A 12354-nucleotide genomic window follows, 5' to 3' on the forward strand; every position below is an offset into this window, starting at 1 on the left:
GGAAACAGACGTTGGATAGAAGAAAGTTGGGACTGAGGTTGTGAGGGTGAACCCGCTCCAGATGCCTTGGAGGCGGGCCATACCTGAAGATCGGCAGAACTACCGAGAGACTGTGGGGGTGTGGTCACTCCAAAGTGGGGGTGGCCGACACCAAGAGACTGTTAAAGAAAGGCCAGTTAAAGACTGTAAGGGTGAGCCTGCTCCAGAATTGGGGGGGACGAAGATACCTGAAGATCGGCAGAACTACCGAGAGACTGTGGGGGTGTGGTCACTCCAAAGTGGGGGTGGCCGACACCAAGAGACTGTTAAAGAAAGGCCAGTTAAAGACTGTAAGGGTGAACCCGCTCCAGAATTGGGGGGGACGAAGATACCTGAAGATCGGCAGAATTACCGAGAGAATGTGGGGATGTGGTCACTCCAAAGTGGGGGCGGCCGACACTAAAAGACTGTTAAAGAGACTGTGGGTGTGTGGTAAGACGGTGTATCCTGTGGATGGAGGAGTAGGTTACGGTGAAGGGCAGGTCGGAGGAAGATGGATGAGGGATGTTTAAGTACCTAAAGATCAGTGTGCACTACAGTTCTTCCTGAACTTCCACAAAGGATGGGGTTGAAGGGGGGGCAAATATATCTCAACCCGTTCCCCCAATATATTGTCGTATTATAGTCCGACAACAGGGGGATTGTTGAGGAAGGGTTGAGACGTATGCATATATATCCATGCATGCCTGCAAACACGTGCGGGCATGTATGGTATATATATGCATACATTAACCACCGCATCATGGGGTGATGTGCGCAGATGTGCCCAGCATCTGCGCACGTCTGCCCATGGTGATCCCCAGGGGCTCATGGTGGCCCCTGTGGGAAATATGTGGTCCCTGGAAGCTGTGCCCCCTTATAATCCCCCTTATATTAGTATATATATGTGCCCCCTTATATGTGTCCCCTTATAGTTAGTATATATTTCCTGTATGACCGTGTATATATTGGCCCTGTATGGCAAGTGGGGACATATGCATGTCCCCTGTATGTGATGCCCCAGATATATGCGAGGGTGTGTGTATATATAGATATGTGTGTATGTATTTGCACACGTGTCTATATATATACACTTATGTCAGCATGACAGTATGTATGTGGGCTTATTGCTGCCCATTCATACCCCCAGTTTTGTATGTGTATGTGTTTATAGATGTGATATATGCAATTCCAACTCTTATCAACAGAGTTGTTTAGAGAAAAACTTGTGCTGATAGCCTGTAGGATAACAGCTGATTAGCATCTAGTCCCCTTTTGTTCAGGCCCAAAGCAATCAGACTCTTTGGCACCGTTTGTGAGGGGACTTTCTAACCAGAGACATCAAGAACCTGTTTTTCCACACCTCTGCCCATGGCTAAAACTCCATGCCCCTACTCCCAGCATTTTTGAGACTAGGGGGGGGAGGACTCTGGGGATTGTAGGCAGGCATACGTCACAGTGACACTATGATGTCACATCCCTGAGGAAGGAGGAGGGGGGCTGGTTTTGGGCTATAAAGCTCCAAACAGAGCAGATGTGCGGCCTCTTGCAACCAGACTAGAATCAGAGACGCATGGGAGAGAGCAGCTCCATGATGACCACCTGGAAAAGGCCTAAGTATACCTGTGTAGCCCCTACCTACCCCTCACATATCACCCCTGGTCCTGTAACCCCTATATGTCCCTGATGTGCACCTTGGGCCCTGATTACCCTCCCTGGGCCCTGATTTACCCTTGCCTTATTGTATCCTTGTTTGTAACCCTTTCCCTACCCTGATTAACCCCTGGTGGTAACCCCTGCTTAAACCCTGCCACATCCCCCCCCCCCTCACTGTACACTTGCAGGGTATTTAACCCTTGCATTGCTGTACAGTTCTGATATTATCCCCTTTGTTAACCCTTTGTGTTTGTGGTCGGCTTACATCCCTGTAAGACCACCGTTAACCCTCGGCGTACCCCATAGGGATAGTATATAGTACTAGGTGGGTGGGCTGTAAATATTGTATGTGTGAACTGTATAGTTAGTTGATGGGTGGAATTGGGAATGTGTAGTGTAGTTTAGGATTGTATATTTAGTGCTGTATTGTTAGTGTAATGCGTGCTTAGTGTTTAGTATTAATAAATACTATGTTTGGTTTATAACTATCTGTGTGGCGTGTAGTTATTGGCGATAGTTAGTCTAGTAAGGCGCATGCAGTTAGTGATTAGCGTAGTGATTAGTGTAAAGCAGACCTGGGCAAACTACGGCCCGCGGGCCGTATACGGCCCGGCGGACCTTTTAATCCGGCCCCCGGCATTTTTGTTGCCGCCGCCGGCCCTGTAACAGCACGGAGTCACTGTCCGGAGTGAGGAGGGGGCGGGGCCCGCGGCCGCTCTGCGCTCCGCTCTGCTGCCTGGCCTGCCTGTCTCTTTAACAGAGCAGACCAGTGGCTGCTGGAGCGTGATGCAGCTGCCGCACAGGCAGAAAGAGGAAGGAGGCGGAGCCCCAGCCAGCAGCCACAGCCAAAGCCAAGCAACTAACAGAACTTACAGGTATTTGGTGGGGGTGGGGGGGGCTCATATAGGACAGGGGGACAGTGTGTGCTTTCCTGCCTGCTACTACATCACCCCCCCCCCCCCCAGGGATTGTGGGGGTCATTAAGGGTTGGACTTGCTGCTGATGTTGAGTGTGCCAGTGTGTGTGTGTCCGTCCCTGTGTGTGTGTGTCTGTCCCTTTGTGTGTGTGTGTGTGTCCGTCCCTGTGTGTGTGTCTGTCCCTTTGTGTGTGTGTGTCTATCCCTGTGTGTGTGTGTTTGTCCCTTTGTGTGTGTGTGTCCATCCCTGTGTGTGTGTGTTTGTCCCTTTGTGTGTGTGTCCCCGTCCCTGTGTGTGTCCGTCCGTGTGTGTCTGTCCCTTTGTGTGTGTCCGTCCCTTTGTGTGTGTGTGAGTGTGTCTGTCCCTTTGTGTGTGTCCCCGTCCCTGTGTGTATGTCTCTCCCTGTGTGTATCACCTTGCCCACAGTGTTCCTATGTCTTGACGCAGCTGCTTCAGAACGTTCTGTGCGGGGAAGAAGATGGAAGAGGAGGCAGCGCCAGCATGGAGTCTGTGCGATAGACACAGGGAGGCACACTAAGGACGAAGGTAACACTTCCACATGATCTACACTAGTGTTATCTGTGGTTTTACATAGGACTGCAGGTAACACTACTACATTATTTAGCACTAGTGTTATCTGTGGTTTTACATAGGACTGCAGGTAACACTACCACAAGGTTAGCTCACACAGGGCGCCTGAACACCTAAGGCCGGCCCTGGCTGCGCACCCCAGCGCCAAGGGATGACGTCACTGATGTAATATGCCTCTTATATGTGGAGAGCGGTGATGTCACAGATGTAATATATTACTTATAAGTGATATATTACATCAGTGACATCACCACTCTCCACACATAAGTAATATATTACATCAGTGACATCACTGCTGTCCACATATACCGGTAAGTAATACATTACATCAGTGACATCACCGCTCATCACATATATGTGGAGAGCGGTGATGTCACTGATGTAATATATCGCCTATATGTGGACAGCGGTGATGTCACTGATGTAATATAACATTATATGTGGAGAGTGTTCATGTCACTGATGCAATACAGCGCTCCAGATGGCGACCAAAATGGTCGCCAATGCGCCTTAAAATTTGCAGATGGCGACAAGACTTGTCATAGGCTACAGGCCTGAGGTCTATTTGGTAGTGAAATCCCAGCGCAGGCAGGCATGATGATGTCATCACGCCCGCCTGTGCCAGGACGCGGTGATTTTATGCAGTATTGAGTTTAGCCTTTTGGCCCGGCCCTCCAAAATATTTTCAGTTTCTCATGTGGCCCCATCGAAAAAATAATTGCCCACCCCTGGTGTAAAGCATAGCGAAGGTATGTTATTAATATATAAAGGCATAAATAGGCGGAGTTATCAATAGATGGCTCCTCCCATTTATGAATATTAATTATTGATATTTGCATAAATATTGGTGATTAATATTCCCCCTTTACAACCAGATTCCTGAAAGCATTATACATTTCACGCTGTGGATTTGGTATATATCATGCATGATCTGCCCAACTTCTTAATAACATGCACTGAGACGTTGTGCTTGGAGGCGGCGAAGCCGCACCAGTGTGAAAGGAATGCCCTGTGATGGAACTGGGACTGACCCCAACATTCCTCAATAATATTCGGATGAATTTGAGAAAGTTCTGACAACTCAAAGGAGCAGAACCCAGCCTTAGCAGAAGAGCATCCCCTGGAGTTGCTTCGGTAAAGCGCGTCCAATCCTGCACTGCCATAACTGGGCACCACTTATTACCAGTGGGGAAGTATCTAACCTCTGTGAGCTGACCCACTCGGGCCATCTTTTTGGACGTTAAAGTAAGAATTTAGCATGACCCGTCCCATGACAGCTGATCCTTCCTCAGATAGCTCTTGCATGTTGTGGCGCAGGTGAACTCGCCTGGTCTGAGGAAGCCGTAGAAGGCTAGGTACATGCTGTTTTGATCAATAAACTAGTGTGCTTACTGAAGGGGTTTTGCGTAGTTTATCTGAAAGCAATCTAAACATTGACCCTGTAACTGGCTGTCGTGTAGGGCGGGCCACAGCGGACCCCTTCTGGATACCCTTCAGTAACATTCTAATTGGATGGGCTGAAAACAAGGAGGGTTAATTAGGATGCCATAGATACAAATGATGTTGAATCCCAGCCGGGTATAACTTAATAGTGCTAAATGACAGCTTGTGGTGAGAGTGGCCCAAAAATGCGGCAAAGGCCAGTAGGTGAGAGATGTTGCCCACTGCTGCCGAAGAATGGGTTCTCTTAAAATTACAGAACGAGGTCCATGCCTTCTTATATATCCTCAGGGTGTTACAGGACAGGGCTTTAGTCATAAGAGACCTGGCGGTGGCGAGATGAACCGTTAGTCCATCACTAGCTGGTCGAGCCTGGGCACTGGTGATGGTACACGGTCTGCTTGTGGAGAGACCTGCAAAAAGAGAAGAGCCAATAGCCCTGTATGGAAACCTGCAGAAAGACCATTGATAACATACTGTACCCAGTCTGCATGTGGATGGGACCCTAACAGGATAAGACAACATCCCTGTAGAGACTAAAGGCTAAGACAAACTCTGGTATGCTGAGTTTCTATTCAACCTCACGTCCTTAGATTTGAGGACCACCGAGACCTCCCCTCAGACTATGGTCTTGTTGTCTGGCGCCTCATGAGCTGTTATGAGTAAGGATGCTAAGTTCACGTACTTGCCGTCAATTATTTCCTATCGAATGTTGGCTGGAACGAAGTGGAACGGTGCGATAGGGGGTACAGAACCTGACCCACCAGCAACACTAGCCTGGAGACTAGAAGAACCTGACGGACTTTGGCACACCAAACGGGCAGCTGTATCGCCTGCCTCGACCGACTCTAGCCTGGCCTGAAAGTTCAATATTAATGACGCCATGGAGTTGATGGCCGCGTGCAGTTGCGTAAGCGAGGTCTGAATAGTGTCCATGGACACCACCTGCGGATTTTGGACCTCCGGAACTGAAGACAGAAGACGGAACAGTTCCGCCTTCCTTGCAGAAGCTGGAAATGGAATGCCTCTTTTGGATAAATCTTCCATCGACTTGGGCACAGTCCATGACCTAATGATGGTGTGGAGTCTCTTGCGGAATGTGACACCACGCTCCCACGGGATGATGATGTATCGTCCATCAATGATTCTTGAGACATCCTACTAAAACACAACATGATTAATGCAGAAGATGAATAGCCCACACCAGTTTGTGCCATTCACCAGTATCACGGACCACCGATGTGCCAAGAACTGCCGTACCAGCACGCGAGATGCCGCCCAGCATGCGGAGCACCCCTTCACTGAAGTGACTGAATATGGGAAGATGTGTACATAGCGGAATAGAATGTGACCTAAGTAGCCTTGCCAGCCCCGAACGAGTGTAGACTGAGACATGAGAGTGGACGAGGCATACAGTGTAGGACCGTATCCTGTGGTCGTGACAGGACTTAAACGTGTCTGTAGACGTGACAGACGTATCGAATTGATGCCTGTAGTCGTGACAGGACTTAAACGTGTCTGCAGACATGACAGACGTATCGTATTGATGCCTGTAAACGCGACATGACTTAAGGTTTTATTTTAATATAATTTTTTTTTCTCTCTTTTTATTTTTTTTGCCAACTGCTACCTTGCTGATGAAATGACTGAACGTAGCTGAACATGTTAAAAACAGAGTATTAGCAACTGTACCATCCCCCTAGTCTTAAATCTACTCCCGTGATGCACAATAGCTTACTTTGACCCTGATGCTAAATGTGTCTACTAAGAATAGCTGCGTCTGCTGGTCCGAAGCCGTGCATCGGGTGAATAGAAGGAGCCATGAACCTATGGACGCATATATGAAATAAAAACGCACTGCTTGAGATGACCCCACTAGAGAAGATGATGTGCAATCAACTTGCGACACACGCTGCAGAACCTTAAAGAGTCCCCTTGTATTTTATTTTATTTTTATTATTTTTATTTTTTTATGTCCCCTAGGAGGCAGAACTGCAGTAGGAAACAGAAAAAAGGCCACTGGAAGGATTTCCTGGAAAGGTGGTCGTATGAAAGCAGAGACGGCAAGAGGAAAAGGTGACCCTGAGGAGCTAGAGAGACAAACTAGAGAGAGTGAGTTGGAAAAGCAGAGCGAACTTGAGAAAAAAGAAGTCCGAACGGAAGGCTCTGAATGCTTGACTTGTAATGACAAGAAAAAAAAAAGAAGACCCAACAATCTGGAAAAAGAAAAACTGAGAGAAATGATAACTAAAGTAGACTCTAGTGGCCCAAACCACGCGTGCGAGTCTCCCAAAAACATTGTATTGGTGGAGCACAGATGACTGAGCCAAGCGGGCAGAGCGTGGAAGCAAGCAACCTGCTGGACCCCACGGAAGACCACGGATGGCTGAGGCATGTGTGGTACGAGGAGGGAGAAGCCAAGCGTGCGAGGTTGGAACGAAAGAACTTCGCCCAACCCCAATAGGCGGAACCATGCGTGCGAGACTCAGGATGGCGGAGCCATGTGTGTAGGATCAAGCATGCAATACTTCTGAAAGCGGGGCCCAAAATGGCGTAGCCAAGCATGCGAGATTCTTATGGCGGAGGCCATGCGAGAGAGAGACTCTAATGGCGGAGGCCATGCGAAAGAGAGACTCTAATGGTGGAGGCCATGCGAGAGAGAGACTCTAATGGCGAGGCCATGCGAGAGAGAGACTCTAATGGCGGAGGCCATGCGAGAGAGAGACTCTAATGGCGGAGACCATGCGAGCGAGACTCTGATGGCGGAATCGTGCAGAAATATGTGTGCGAGATCCCGTGGTGGCAGCCTGGACCACGAGGCGAGGGACAGAACCCCCCTCCCTTTTTTTTTCCAACCCAAACTCCCACTTTATTTTTTTTATTTTTTTTTTAACCACTATCCTCTGCTGTCTGGAGCATGCAGCAGACCAGATGAATCAAGAGCCTACCAGAAGCAAAACAGCCTTGCATGCACCCCTGCCTCACTACAAGCACGGCGGCCCGTGCTATACAATACAATGTGTCGAGAGCGGAGTCGCGCTGACTCCTGCAACCTGACACTGGGTTCACACCTGAGCGTACTGGATGGAGCGCTCTGTATGCGTGATTCTACGGGCGTCTCACATACGCGGCTCCTGTGCAAGCGAACGCCCATTGTCGCGCGTTCCCGGAAGTCCTGTACTTCTTGGGGCGTAGGGCGTTTTACAGCGCGTTCGTACGCACTGTAAAACGCTCAGGTGAGAACCATTCCCATAGGGAATCATTGGTTCTTGCCTGTTGAGCGTTTTACAGCGCGTAGGAACGTGCTGTAAAACGCTCAGGTGTGAACCCAGCCTAAGAGTCTGCTGCGTGGGGAGCCGATTTTATTTAATTTATTAAACTGCCACTTTTTTTTTTGTTTTCTCAACCCAAACTCCCATTTTCTTTTTTTGTACCACTATCACCTGCTTCCTGGAGGCTCCAGCAGACCAGATGAATCAAGAGCCTAACAGAAGCAAACAGCCTTGTATGCACCCCTGCCTCACTACGAGCACGGCGGCCCGTGCTATACATTACAATGTGTCGCGAGCGGAGTCATGCTGACTCTTGCAACCTGAGAGACTGCCACGTGGGGAGCCGATGCTGCCAGGCAGAAACGTTCCGGTGCGGTGGTGCTTGCTTGCCCAAAGGAGCCGACATACCGCCGGCCAGACTGAGAGGACAAAAGACCTCAGTAAGTCACTTACATTCATGAATCAGGAAAAGCAATGCAACCAAGGTCCCTGTGCGGCCAGACATAAGTCTGATGGGACTGAATATAGCCTATGTACTGCCCCGTCCTATGATGTAACAATACCGGGTATACGTAAAAACACTCCCCAACATTTTTAGCCCCTTTAATTTATTATTATTTCTTTTCCTGTAACACCCCTTCCCCCCCCCTTTTTTTTTTTTTTTTTTTTTTTTTTTTTTTTATCACTGTAATGCTACACAACCAGAACCAGAATGTATCAAGACATGACAGGCAAATGTAAGCTGTAATAACACCACCGACCAGCAGATAGCATGCTGGGACAACCTAAGGCAGCAGAGCGTGGCTCTGAACACATGGAAGCCGGCTCTGCCGCCTGCCGAGACGTGCAGGTAACAACGTGCGGCGTGTCGGTGCCGATCCCTCTCCCCCTGCCCAGAAATTAAGCCGCAAGGCCCCGATCTTACCGCTGGAAGACGTGAATGCTGGGATGTCGATGCCGGTGAGAGGCAGAGACCATATACTCACGTGCATACAGGCACCCGGAAGTGATGCAGAATCGAGCCGCCGGTAAGGTGAGGAGGAGGCTGCGGCTTATAAGCAGTATAGCCCTGCCTCCCCTCACACAAATGCGGCAAATAGCCATTTGCCTATAACTTATCAACTCCAACATTTTTTAAAAAGTCATAAAAATTGTTCCATTTCAATTCCAGTAAAGTCGGGGCTTGGAAAGTGGAGTAACCGCTGAAGACAGACACATAATTTGACATGAAACAACAAATTATCACTTACTAAAAGTGATTGTTTATCTGTAATGCCCCATTTTCCTGCCCTGTATCATGGTCACGTGATGTTTTCCACTGTGTTGTTTCCCTATGCCAATGACATCATGTCTACATCTGAGGAGTGACAAAGCTTGTAAAGGTTCTGCACTGTATACACATCATCAGTGATCTTGCCTTTCAGGATGTTCTGCACATTCTCCTGGACCATACCCCATGTAGACGTGATATCAGCAATGATGCTGTGTCTTAGAGCTGGGTTTTTCCAGCAGGGCCTCCATCAGGAATTTCAGTGCTCTGAATAGAAAAACTGTATCCTCCATTTTTTTTACGCTGTTTACTATTTACCATAAATAATATGTTCACTATATTGTACGGGTTAATATCATGACAGGGATACCAAATACTGTTTTGTGATATTTAATAAATACTATATTAGAAAGCATAAAAGTCCAATTTTTACAGCATAGTTTGTTTGTAGAGAAGTGTTTACTACAACTGTTTACTGTACAGGAGGTCTGGGGTTCAAATCTCACTGAGACATATAAAATAATCTTCATAGTAAAATAATTTTTAGTTGTCAACCTTTTCTTTTTTGGTAGAAGTTACAATTTTCTGCAAAGTTATTGTTACTAAAAAAGAAAAAAAAAAAAAACATTACATTTTTCGTAACATCCTTAAAACGAAAAATGAAATATCACAAAACAATATGGTGAACAGATTTATGGCAGTTGGTAAATGTCGCATTCCCCCCCCTTCATTTCAGTAATATACTATTTATTTAGTGTTATGTCTGTGAAGAAAATGGCTTTTTAAGCCCAGACCCTCCAACAGAGTAGGTCTGTAATGTAATGGTAATTCTTGTCTGCCATATGGAAAGTCTGGTGTGCTGCATCATAAAATGGAGTGATTTTAACTGTTTTGTCGGTGGAGTAGATATTTGAGCCATTTTTGGGGGGCATTGTGCAATGCTAGGCAAATTGCATTGACTAAGGCTGGGTTCACACTTGAGCGTTTTACAGCGCGTTCAAACGCGCTGTAAAACGCTCAACACATGAAAACCAATGCTTCCCTATGGCCCTGGTTCTCACTTGAGCGTTTTACAGCGCTGAAAAACGCGCTGTAAAACGCCCTACGCTCAAACAAGTACTTGAGCTTCTTTGGGGCGTTTTGACGCGCGTTTGTGGCCATAGGACATTGCAGTCAATCACACAAACGCGCGTCAAACGCGCGTTTACTATTGCAAAAAACGCTCGTCAAAAACGCGCGTCAAAAACGCGCGTTAAACGCGCATATCAAAGACGCTCAGGTCTGAACCCAGCCTAAGGGTCAGGCAGATGTTTCATTTTTATTCAGATCTATTATTGAAACTTTTTGACCAAAAAGTTGCAAATCACCTCAAAAAGTTGCAAGCGTACAGTCGTGGCCAAAAGTTTTGAGAATGACAAAAATATTGGAAATTGGAAAAGTTGCTGCTTAAGTTTTTATAATAGCAATTTGCATATACTCCAGAATGTTATGAAGAGTGATCAGATGAATTGCATAGTCCTTCTTTGCCATGAAAATTAACTTAATCCCAAAAAAAACTTTCCACTGCATTTCATTTCTGTCATTAAAGGACCTGCTGAGATCATTTCAGTAATCGTCTTGTTAACTCAGGTGAGAATGTTGACGAGCACAAGGCTGGAGATCATTATGTCAGGCTGATTGGGTTAAAATGGCAGACTTGACATGTTAAAAGCAGGGTGATGCTTGAAATCATTGTTCTTCCATTGTTAACCATGGTGAACTGCAAAGAAACGCGTGCATCCATCATTGCGTTGCATAAAAATGGCTTCACAGGCAAGGATATTGTGGCTACTAAGATTGCACCTCAATCAACAATTTATAGGATCATCAAGAACTTCAAGGAAAGAAGTTAAATTCTTGTTAAGGCTTCAGGGCGTCCAAGAAGGTCCAGCAAGCGCCAGGATCGTTTCCTAAAGAGGATTCAGCTGCGGGATCGGAGTGCCACCAGTGCAAAGCTTGCTCAGGAATGGCAGCAGGCAGGTGTGAGCGCATCTGCACGCACAGTGAGGCTAAGACTTTTGGAAGATGGCCTGGTGTCAAGAAGGGCAGCAAAGAAGCCACTTTTCTCCAAAATAAAACACCAGGGACAGATTGATCTTCTGCAGAAAGTATAGTGAATGGACTGCTAAGGACTGGGGCAAAGTCATATTCTCCGATGAAGCCTCTTTCCGATTGTTTGGGGCATCTGGAAAAAGGCTTGTCCGGAGAAGAAAAGGTGAGCGCTACCATCAGTCCTGTGTCATGCCAACAGTAAAGCATCCTGAGTCCATTCATGTGTGGGGTTGCTTCTCATCCAAGGGAGTGGGCTCACTCACAATTTTGCCCAAAAACACAGCCATGAATAAAGAACGGTACGAAAATAGTGATGAGCGGCAGGTGCCATATTCGATTTCGACGAAATTCGCGAATATTCAATAGAATATTCGTTTTATATTAGTCGAAATCGAATATTCGTCATTATTCTTGTTATCGCGATTAATATGCGATTTAAATAATCGCGTATTGCGATTTTAACTTAAAGGCTACTCTCCTATTGAAATAGCAATGCGATTAATTCAAGTTATAATAATCGAATTTCGATTTTAACTTAGCACTGCTATATTCCATATTCGTTAATTCTAGCTTAATATGGAATATAGCAGTGCTAAGTTAAAATCGAAATTCGATTATTATAACTTGAATTTTTATTTTTATTTTTTTATTGTTATATTTTTTTCTTTCCCACTTCCCTAAAGTTGTTCTTACCTGTCCTTTGGATTCCTGGCTTCCTGGCTGCTCCAGTCAGTGCCCGTTGCCGCTTCTGCCGACTTCCGTGCTCATGGAGCGTCCCCATCACCATGGGAACGTCTCCATATACTAGAATGTACTGTCGGATTTGAGAATTACGTGAAAAATCGCAATTCGATTATTTCAAGTTATAATAATCGAATTTCGATTTTAACTTAGCACTGCTATATTTAATTCTAGCCTAATATGGAATATAGCAGTGCTAAGTTAAAATCGTAATTCGATTATTATAACTTGAATTAATCGAATTGCGATTTCAACTTGGACCTGGTTTACTATGGTTGGCTTGGTAGAATTAGCGAATATGATGAATGTATTCGTCATATTCCACAAAACGAATATAACGAATGTATTCGTCATATTC

Source organism: Bufo bufo, chromosome 9 (genome assembly GCF_905171765.1).
Source record: "Bufo bufo chromosome 9, aBufBuf1.1, whole genome shotgun sequence".
NCBI lineage: Eukaryota > Metazoa > Chordata > Amphibia > Anura > Bufonidae > Bufo > Bufo bufo.